Source organism: Heteronotia binoei, chromosome 7 (assembly GCF_032191835.1).
Source record: "Heteronotia binoei isolate CCM8104 ecotype False Entrance Well chromosome 7, APGP_CSIRO_Hbin_v1, whole genome shotgun sequence".
Taxonomy (NCBI): Eukaryota; Metazoa; Chordata; class Lepidosauria; order Squamata; family Gekkonidae; genus Heteronotia; species Heteronotia binoei.
The window spans coordinates 30,719,125-30,730,305 of record NC_083229.1 but is presented as its reverse complement, the minus strand read 5'-3'; the positions used below and the strand labels follow the sequence as shown (position 1 = coordinate 30,730,305).

The window sequence follows — 11,181 nt, the reverse complement described above, 5'->3', positions numbered from 1 at the left end:
TGATAAAAAGTATGCTCTTCTTTGTTAGCTTGCTCAAGAGTTCAGGATGTATTCCAGGCGGAAGCAGATTGCACTAACACAGTGGACAAATGTACTATTAGTTAACCTTGTCTATAGCTATTCATCATTTTTACCCATCTGCCCACCACTTAGCCATCTGTCTCTTCAACTTCAGGGATTTAAATACCAAAAAAAAATAAGCCAATATATAGCTTCAATGATTGGAAATACCTCAAGGAAGAAGATGTATTACATATGGAATGCTTAATTTTTCATAACAACCTATCATTTTGAAGGATGCAAAGACAACCCTTCCTGGCTACTTTCTCTCTGTGTTTCTTCCAAGCTATTTTGACAGCACAAGCCTTGTGCCAGTGCATTTACAGTAATTTCTGAAGTCAGAATACCAGACCATTTGCAAGTTCAAAGAAGCCAAGTCCTACAGACCAACCAAATCCCCAAACTTGCTGCAATGTCTACTGGAGGCTCTCTCTTGGAGGTGAAGGACATCTTGATTGACACGGGATTCCTCCCATCATATCAAAGTTCCAAATTCCTTTCCAATGGTGAGGAGAATCCCCACTCAGTCATTTCGTTTCCTGCTTTTGATAGAAGAGTGGGGTTTCAACATTATATAAGAACAAAAGAGATGTCCTGCTGGACCAGACCAGAGAGCCATCTAAGTCCAGCATCCTGCTTCACAAATTAGCCAACTCAGGAAAGCCAACAAAGAGACCATAGAAAACATCCTGCTTCACAAATTAGCCAACTCAGGAAAGCCAACAAAGAGACCATAGAAAACATGATGTTGCATCCTATCACTGTTTTTTTGTCTTTTGAAGGGGAGGCTCCCATTGGCTGTCACAGCAAGCAGCTATTGATGGACATATGCATCTGTTTAATCCTGCTTTAAAGCCATCTTAATACATCCACCCACAGAATTACTTCTTGAATGGCTCATTTGGTAGGAGTTCATAAGAACATAAGAGAAGCCATCTGCTCCATAGCACAGTCATTGAGAGTGTCTAATCTCTTCTTCCGACTTGAACACATATTGACCCAATCAATGTGTGGGTAGTTATAATCACCTATTATTACACAGTTATTTTGTCTAGCTGCTATCTTTAATTCATTCATGATTTTATAACCATCCTCTATCTTTTGATCTGGTGGGTGATAACAAACTCCCAGAGTTAAACTTCCTTTTGGGTCCACTATTTCGACTCATAGTATTTCCAGAAGTGTATCTATTTCTCCTAACTTCTCAGTCTTACTGGACTGTATATTCTCTCTGCCATACAGAGTCACCACACCTCCAACCCTTTCCACTGTCCTTCCAATATAATTTATATCCAGGAATGACCATGTCCCACTAATTTCCCTCATCCCACCAAGCTTCTAAAATGCCCACAATGCTTATGTTTTCCCGAAACACTAAGCATTCCAACTCCCCAATTTCACCATGGGCACTTCTAGCATTTGTATATAAACATCTATAATTTACCAGGCATGTTAGGCCCACAACCTTCCTCCAGCTGCCTCAAGACCTTGCCAGGCAGTCCATATTGCTTGTCACTATCTCCGTGGACAACTCTAATCGTCCTGTAGAAAAGTAACAGTTAACCCTTTATCTCTTTGAGATGAGCCAGAGATATTTCATCTGCTGTCAGCTTTCCCCCAAGATTCGGTTTAAAAACTGTTCTGCCACCTTTTTGATTTTAAGCACCAGCTGCCTGGTTCCTTTTCAGGACAAGTGGAGACCATCTCTTTTGTACAGCTCCCATATGTTCCAAAAAGCATCCCAGTACCTAACAAACTTGAACCCTTCCTGCCTACACCATTGTCTCATCAACACATTGAGACACCTAATTTGTGCCTATCTCTCTGGCCCTGCATGTGAAACAGGTAGCACTTCTGAGAAGGCTACCTTGGAGGTCCTGGTCTTGAGTTTCCTGCCTAACAGCCTAAATTTTTCCTCCAGGACCACACAACTGAATTTTCCCACATTGTTGGTGCCAACATGTACCATGAGCACTAACTGTCAGCCTATCTAGAATGTCCGCTACCTTTGCACCAGGCAGGCAAGTCACCATACAGTCAGTACATGGGTTTGCCACCCAGCTGTCTACCTGCCTAAGGATTTATTCACCAACTACCAAAAGTCCCTCTCCCTCCCTGCCCAGGGATGGCTCCTTGGTGTGAAAGGATTCCTGTTCACCTGCTGAAGAAGAGGTCCCTTCTGAGGGCACATTCCTCTTATCCTCAGCATGGTGCCATTTCCTCTTGACCTTCCTGCTCCCTGAGAGCAGCAGGGCTGCCATCTAACGAGTCCCCAAGAATCTTGTCCATGTGTCTGACTGCCTCTGCTTCTTCAAGTCAGCCACCTCAGCCTCAAGGGTGCAAACTTGTTCCCTGAGAACCAGGAGCTCCTTGCACTGAGCACACATCCAAGACTTCCATCCAGTGGGCAGATAGTGATACATGTGACACTCAGTAAAAAAAACATTGGACAGCCCCCAACCCCCTGCTGGCATTCTGCCTTCATAATTGATTTCTTAAGGTTATTTTTTAAAAATAAATAAATACATATAACCACTTTTTTAATACCCTTCATATTTATGTGGCTATACTTACGGAAAGACCACTTACCTTACTGGGAACTCAAGGAAGCTAGGGCTCTGGCTTCATGGTCCTTCCTGGGCTTCTTTCAGAATCCCTAGGCTGAGAGCCACAGGCCAAGAACCCTTTGGCTCTCACTCTTCAGTTCACATCTCTGGTGAGGTGCAGCCTTACAAATTCAAAGAGGATGAGGTCAGTTGTCAGCCCCAAGCAACACAGACCCTTCCAATTAGCAACAATCACCGGATGCAATCAATTACTCTCAGCTACAGCCCAGTTGAAACAGACAAACCAAAACAGCGGTTCCACACTTCCCAGCAAGCTAACACACCCTCAGAGTCTCTGGTTCCACACAGTAGCCTCAGCTAATTTTCCTAAGCAGTTAAGAAAAGGCATACATTCACTCCTTCAGCAGCTCCCTTTTCTGCTCTCTCTCAGAGACTAACTGTTAGACAGGTCTAGTAAGCTAGCCTTTCAAGATTCTTTAACCTTTCTTCCAACTTCCATTTGTTTGCTGGATGTGGGTCCTTAACAACATCAAGCAGCTTTTTTTTGTTCCTCTTGCTAGCCCTGTGGGATCATCATCAAGTGGAAGAAGGCAAGTTTGGAGCAGAAACATAGTAAGATTTTGGGGACTTTGGATATGTAATCAACTTGTTTTTCATAGTGGACTAGGGAGTCCCAGCTTTCAGGTTATAGAATTCCTGAGTTGGTGCTGCCCAGCATAATTCCTTACTACATACTTTCCTTATCATTGCAAAGTTTTCAACTAAAGTTTTGGCAAACCTATCTTCTTTTTTAAAAATAGGTCTTTCACATTATGAGGTTCTTTGGGCATTCTCACATTTGAAGAGTAAATCAGTTTCTTGTTAAATCAGACCACAAACTATTTCTGTCCTAGTCATTTCTAAGGGAAATGGAAAGGGGGGAGGGAGGAATTTGGTCTGTTGCTGCCAGGGAAAGGAAGTCTTGTACTCATTGTTTTGCTTTCTAAAGGACAACATCCATGGATATGTGGATATATGGACAAGAGGTCAGCCCTTTATGTAATTAATGTTTTAAGAAGTCCCCAGACTGCTCCATTCATGTATGCTTCAAATTACCTTGATCTGTGAAGTGCAGCATGTCATAACTTCTGATTTAACTACAGCCATTTTCTGGTTTCTCTTGGCAATGCTAAAAAGTTTCACCATGATCACTAGCAAGGGAGTTAGCAAGCAGAAACACAGTTTCAAGGCTGGAGCATGATGTTACAAAATGTATGGGCTGCCATACAAAATGGCAGTATTGTGTCCAATTCCTCTTCCTTGATGTCTGGTACAGATATCCTAAGTTCCCCAGTCTACAATTATGGCCACCACAGTTGGTGGATAGTAGATGAACAAACGATCTTGTTCAGAACATGGAGATATATTTTCGCATGTAAGGAAGGGGCAGGGAGCTAGACATATGGCTGCTACATTCAGTGCCAGACATATATGCCATCATACTTAATTCCAGCTTAAGTATGTATCTTCTTGCTAGCACTAATGGCTTCTCTTCAGGGGACTGTGGCCCCTCTGCTATACAGTAATGTGTATATAATTATACAGGCAGAACCTGGTGTAGGACTGAGTTATTAAAATGGAAGCCTTCATCTATTTGGAGCATGGGATGGTGGGAAGGAAAAGACTGGTCTACTAGGCACATACCTGTGTTCCAATCTTTTCCTTCCTATCATCCATACTCTGAATAGATGGCCACCAGCAGGGCATATTTACCTCTTAGGCCACACTCCCTGAATCCAAACCAGCCAGAACTGTGTTCTTGTGTATTCCTGCTCAAAAAAAGCCATGGCCACCAGTATTAGCACAATCTGAATCAGTATGTGTATGTTCAGTCTTGGGTCAAGTTTTCAGCCTAGCGAAATGTCCTGTGATCTGCAGGCAGACCTAGTTAGGTCTCCTCTGGAGCAGTGCCCACAGGTCTAGATAGCAAAGCTTGGGAACAGCTGATAGCCAGGAACTGGAATTGGAGTCAAAGGTTAGTATTTCTGTAAGTGGATGTACTAAAGAGCAGGAACACAGGCATGTGCCTAGTAGACCAGTTGGTCCAGCAAGGCAGCCTTCCAGAGCCTCAGCCTAAATAAACTAGAAGGTAATCAGGCTCAGCTGGCCTACTGGCAGGTGTTGAGTTCCTGTGGCTGAGCTGAGCTTTAGCCAAGATCCTGCAAAGAAGTATTGGTATCACTGCCCAGCTCATGAGTTTGCATGCAGCCAATCTTGCAATTTGGCTTTGCTGGGTCATTTCAGCCTGGGGCCTTTTGTTGCTGCTGTTTGTGCAGAGAGGGGATGGGTCTCAGGGAGCTGCAAGCATGGGGGCTATCTCAGTGGCCATTGGTGATGTCTCACTTGCAAGTTCTGCCAGAGTGGCCTCTGGCACTGAGGAGGCATTGTCTACATGTGGATCTGTCATACCAGGCCCTCCTCAGTCACTGGCCTTGGCCCCTCTAGGGATTCTGAGTCAGATTCATTGGAGGGGATCATGACAGGAAACATGTGTAGCCCACAGTTAGGGTTCATCTGAACCAATCTATCATGGCTTGGGATCCTATATGTGTACTGCACATGTTGTTAGAGTTGCTGTCTCTGTTGTACAACCCACTAAAGCTAAGAACACTTCTAGAGCACTGTTTTATCCACCAAAAATTGCTAGAAAGGAAATGTTTATGTTAGTAATGGATTTGTCATCACCACCATCATTGCATCAGTTAAATGAAACCAGGGCTTTTTTTGTAGCAGGAACTTCATTGCGTATTAGGCCACACACCCCTGATGTAGCCAGTCCTCCTGGAGCTTACAGTAGGCCCTGTTCTAAGGGCCCTATAAGTTCTTGGAGGGTTGGCTACATCAGGGGTGTGTGGCCTAATATGCAAAGGAGTTCCTGCTACAAAAAAAGCCCTGGATGTAACCATCATTTGCTAATTCTTTTCTCTTGTTCTGACATCAGGCTAGTTATTTTGTATTTTAAGATTAGTAATGAAGCTCATGCTATAGCCTTTTATCCATTAATGACTCAATATTACAGCTCAATCCCATGCAGAGTTACTCCAGTCTGGGCCCACTGATTCCAAAGTGGGGCTTTGTGCTCCGCCAGATGGAAACTCTGCAGCACACCACTCACAGGTGGCCTCGGAACAGGCAAAAGGACACTTTGTGGAAGGATTATGTCCCCAGTTATAGGGGAAAAGGTAATGGTTTAATTATTGAGATGTCAGAGTCTAGGTGTGTGTCAAGGAGTGAGTGGTTTGAGATGAAATTTGGGATAGTTCTAGCAGGGAACAGAATTTCAAATTCAGATCCTGGTACAGGTACAGGAATGAAGGCAGCGGACTGAAATATAGTTTTAGATATCCAGCATGGTAATAGTGAAGAAATCTGTTCTAGAAAATGGCCCACATCGTTTCTGGGTGAGACCTCCTCCCTGGCACAGATATCCCATCTTTCTGGAAATCTCCTGGAATTACATATCCAAACTACAGAGAGGCTTTGGAGGGTAGACTCTATGGCATTGTACCTCATTGAGGCCCCTATCCCGCCCCCCAGGCTCCATCCCCAAATGGAGGTTCCTGATAACCCTACTGGGTCTTCTAGGCATTGCTTAGTTAATCATCAAGCCTGCATGATTGACTCACGCTTTCTCCCTTCAGTTTTTGCCTTTCGACCTATGCTGGTCAGCAGGGCTTTTTTTGTTTTAACAAAACCCAGCAGAAACTCACTTGCATATTAGGCCACACCCCCTGATGGCACCATTGTTTTGTGTGAGGCTTTCGCTACAAACAAGCCCAGCAGGAACTCATTTGCATATTAGGCCACACCCTCTGATGGCACCATTGTTTTGTGTGAGGCTTTCGCTGCAAAAAAGCCCAGCAGGAACTCACTTGCATATTAGGCCACACCCCCTGATGGCACCATTGTTTTGTGAGAGGCTTTTGCTACAAAAAAAGCCCAGCAGGAACTCATTTGCATATTCGGCCACACGCCCTGAAACCAAACCAGCCAGAACTGCTCTCCTGTGAGTTCCTGCTGGGGGTGGGGGAAGCCCTGCTGGTCAGTGTTGTTTACTTGCCTTTAATTCAAAGTAGAGGAAAGCAGGCTATTAACATAGGGACTGGGACAAAAATGGGGGCTGCGAGGTAATAGCAAAGTGAACTCCTTGGGATTACTAGTGGCTTCTTAAGGTGTTCCTGCATGGTAGCTACTGTGTGAACCAGGCCTATGCCTTATATTGTTTTAAACATCTACAGTTCCTTTTATTTTAATAATATTTGGGCAGATGAGGTTGCTGACAGACTGAACCATCAGCAATCTAGAATCCTATGTAAACTAATTTATATTGTTACCAAAACAATTCCCTTTCAAAACTGGAGATTAGGGGGAGAAAACAGCACATCTGAGATATATTCTTAAACCACTACCATACTGAGAAACAGCTTTCGTTGACAGAATGATACGCATTTGGAGGAGACAGTTCGGCATCTTTTTGGTGATTTATCAAGGCTGAGTGGTGGGGGGAGAATAAATGACTCACAAGCTGTTAGTAGCTTGGCTGGTCAAATGATTTGACCCACATGCAGAGACACAATTAGACAATTTCACAACATGAAGGCACCATCAAGGGAATCTTTGCGTGCTCTGAAAATGCTATAAAGAAACTTATTACTGAAGCTTAACTGCATGTTCTTCTCCAGGAAGGTTTACAAGGGATGAGATAATTAAAGTCTTTTATTGTAAAGGCTTTTGAACGTTTGTGAAACAAGTAAAAATATTCAGTAGGGGCTCATAAAATAAGGCATTTAAGGTTCACGTTGAAAGAAGTATATAATATTTCTCCCCTACTGTTGTATCAATTATGTAAATCAAAGTTTAGCATGTTTCTAAGCATTTTCTCCTGAATAATAAAAGGCGACATATTGCTGTGAAAAGTGCTTCCCTGAGGATATCGTGTTTTACACCCTACATATAAGAAAGTTAATTATGTCACAAAGCATGGATTCAATACTTGGGAGATTCTGTACTTCACCAATTCTTTGCCAAGCAACCATGCTATTGATTTAAGCTTAAAAAACATAATAACAAAGTTCCACTGCTGTTCTAATGTGGCACATCACATCGTCTCTGGGATTGTCAGGAGTATCAGCATCTAGTATGGCATAGATATGGCATCTACTGGACATCAGGGTTAGAACTGTATATGACTTCAGGGTCATCTGTGAATCATGCCAAGAGTCACTGCATGGGGCCCTTTGTGCTGGGCTACCGAAAGCCACAGAGCAGAGGGGGAAAGATAGGTTTTTCAACTTCTAAGCTCCACAATGGGTACTCCAAAATCCTGCCATTAGGCAGCCCACTGGTTCTTCCAGGCCTGGGTAGCTTCCAAGTTCTGGCCTTGTCCATATGGCTCCCTCAGATGTCAACAACAGGTGCAATGAATGTCAAAGTGAACACATTCATCATGTAAACATAGCATTTTTGACAGCAGTGATCACTCATGAACAGAACCTCAAATCTTCTTGCCTTGGGACATTCTGACTTGAATCTTGTGCTAACTTTGTGGAGGAGCTCTGGTGATGCGCTTTCATTTTCTTCTGCTTTACAGATCCTTTTGCATCTGCACAATATGTGAAGTCAATTTTCTGCCGGGTCATGTGCAAAAACAGCTCTAGGGCTTCAAAGCCCCTGGCTGGGTTAGGATATCCCCTGCACATCCCCTTCTCTGAGCAGCGGCTGGAAAAAAAAAAGTCACATCTTTTTTCACCCAATGTGACACTGCTGGCAGTGTTGCAGCTCCCCTGTATCCTCACCCAGACCACTTCTGCTGGTTGCCTGGCAACCCTGCATGGCATAAAAAATACTGATAACACCGATTTTGAGAAACATCAAGCAGTAAGACCCTTTTTAGAAGTCTTGATTTCAACTGATTTGCTTACTTTTTTTCTTTAATTGGCGCAGGACTGCACACCACAACAGATCATGGTATGTGTGTGTGTAAGAATCCAGGACTTCCACTGAATTGTGTGAGAGCATAAATGTGTGAGATGCTGCTGCATTGCCCAGCACTTTCAAGATAAATAAATAAAAAAGCAACCTGGCAAAAAAGACTGAAGTTGCTATTTTGCATCTCGACCTCTTCTTCCCAGATGTGCCCCAAGTGCTTAATAACAGTGTAAAAACCAAACAGTGTGTTATAAACCCTTAACAATTAAATACTAGTAAATGGCACAATAAATAGAGCAACATAAAAAACATATTGAGCAGCTTCAGCCGAATGGAGAAAATAAATAAAACAGCTGCATAAAGACATGATATAAAAACGTCAACAGACAGCAATAAAATGATCTTTGCAAAGGCAGTTCATGAAAGAAAATTCAACCCTATAAACAGGACAGCTGCACAAATAATCAAGCTTGCAAGGTTAGGCACCATATGACTGCAGGGAGGGTGTTCTGGAGCTGAGGAACCACCACAGAAAAGACTTTGTACTTTCACGCACATTGAATAATGCACTTTCAAAGCACTTTGCCAATCATTTGCAAATTTGCCATTTCCTACTTTAAAACCCAGTTGCAAAATGCACTGAAAGTAGGAGAGTGCATTGTTCAGTGTGTCTGGAAGCATCCTTTGTCTTTCTCTCATCGCCTCCTGTTACACTTCAGACTGAAAAGGCATACAGAGCAGAATTGCAGATATAAGTTTTAACAGGGGGTCAGTTTGTTATTTCATTTACTTCACTGGGGACCCAAAGTGGCTTACAGCAATCTCACTCTCTCTGTTTTACCTTCACAACAACTCTGTGAGGTAGCTTACGCTGAGAGTGTGCAATTGACCCAAGGTCAAAATGGAGAACCTTGGTTCAAGAACCTTGGTCCCTCCTAGGCCACTAAAGCTTTAACAGTAAGAGACATAATTTTGAGCTGAGCTTGGAAATGAATAGGTAGACAACTGAATTCTCTTTAATACCCATAGTTGTCTTGCTTTTCAAGGAATGAATGCACTTTTTAACAGTTTTGCCATTTCTTTTTTTTTTCAACAAATGCATAATTTTTACAGCAAGCTCAAAGATTGTTTAATAACCTTTGCTACTCTAAGTTCCCCCTCCTTTTTCTATTTATTTTTGTTGGGTTTGGGATGGAGCAAGGTAATGTTCCTGGATTAATTTCAAGCAAATGCCGATATAGTAATACTTAATATGGCAGAATGGAATGTATATACCAACATTTCAATATAAACTTTTTTCTGAATGTATCACTAGTTTTAACGAGCATATTACAAAGTACATACACAAAGTTGTCTTTCACTGAATGATTTAACTTCTACGTGTTTTTCACTTGTTTAGATATATTATGTTAAATTCTGACTACATCAATAAGCATTCCAAGAAGGGAGTCTAAAGACCCGCAATAGAATAGCCTTGAAGGTCAGTAAGAATGCAAAGTGGTAACAACAGGAGTCTCCGTATGTTTTTATGATTAATCATGTCATACACTTTTTGTTTCTGTTGATCCTTTCTTCACTCCTTCAACAAAGCAAGTTCCTTCAACAAAAGGTTTTCAAATGTTAAAGTGATAATTCACATTAAATGATGCACCCACACTGATGCACCCCTGTTAAATTAGGGAAAGAGAAAATGGCAGAATTTTTATACGTATGTAATGAATTTTTATACGTATGTAATTCCTAGTCTTCAATTGAACAGATTGAGGCTAATCTAATGAGTCCTAGTTTGCATGTGATCAAAACTGTGTTGGTGATACTTTCAGTTTAGGCTGCTAGTGACTAATGGGGAGGGCTTAGGTGTCAAGTACCCATGTTATCCTAGGGGAACCACACAATCCATTCCTCTAGATGTTAAATGGAAGGTCTTGTTAATTGTCAAAATTTAACAATACATTCCTCATCTCAACGATAATATTCAGCATCAACTCCATTCACTGTCTTGTGATAGCAGGTAGGGGTGTGCATTTGGTTCGGCCAAACTGAATAAACCTCTGAATACCCCCTGATTCAGAAGTATACAGCGTCGTATACTTCCGAAATCAATTGGAAGGCATAATACAAGAGCCATATATGGCTCCCCGTATACTTCTGAATCAATATTCGGAAGTATACGGAAGTCCGTGGAAAAGGTGGGAAAGGAGCTTCTGCAGCCTCAGGGGGGATGCTTGCCTCCTTTTCTGCCTTTGGAAGCCTTTTCCCGCCTCTCCCATAGCCTCCCTGGGATCAGGAAGGGAGGGGGAGAGGAGACCAGCAGCCAATCCAAAGCATGCATTTGCAGAATGCATTGCAAATGCATGCTTTGCAGGGCTGTTGTGTAGCTGATGGCTGGGCTAATCCCCCAGCCATCAGCAACATTGTTGTTCTTTTGTTTACTTGGGTATCCAAGTAAACAGTGTTCTCTGGCCAATCACAGAGCAGTAGTATTTTTTGAAACTGCTCTGTGCAGGGCCAGAGAACCTTTTTAAGGAGTCTGCCTGGCTGGACTCCATTCAATTGCTGCAGTGTTGGTGTGAGAGAGAGATTGTGC

General features: G+C 42.6%; 1 long non-coding RNA gene across 1 annotated transcript; it reads right to left on the bottom strand.

The window, feature by feature from the left end:
* Nucleotides 1-218: 218 nt before the first annotated feature.
* Nucleotides 219-3,075, bottom strand: LOC132574704 (uncharacterized). Its single transcript, XR_009555638.1, has 2 exons — nucleotides 2,650-3,075; nucleotides 219-599 (listed from the first exon to the last, which is right to left on the bottom strand). It is a non-coding gene; the product is annotated as an uncharacterized LOC132574704 (long non-coding RNA).
* Between the last annotated feature and the right edge of the window lie 8,106 nt (nucleotides 3,076-11,181).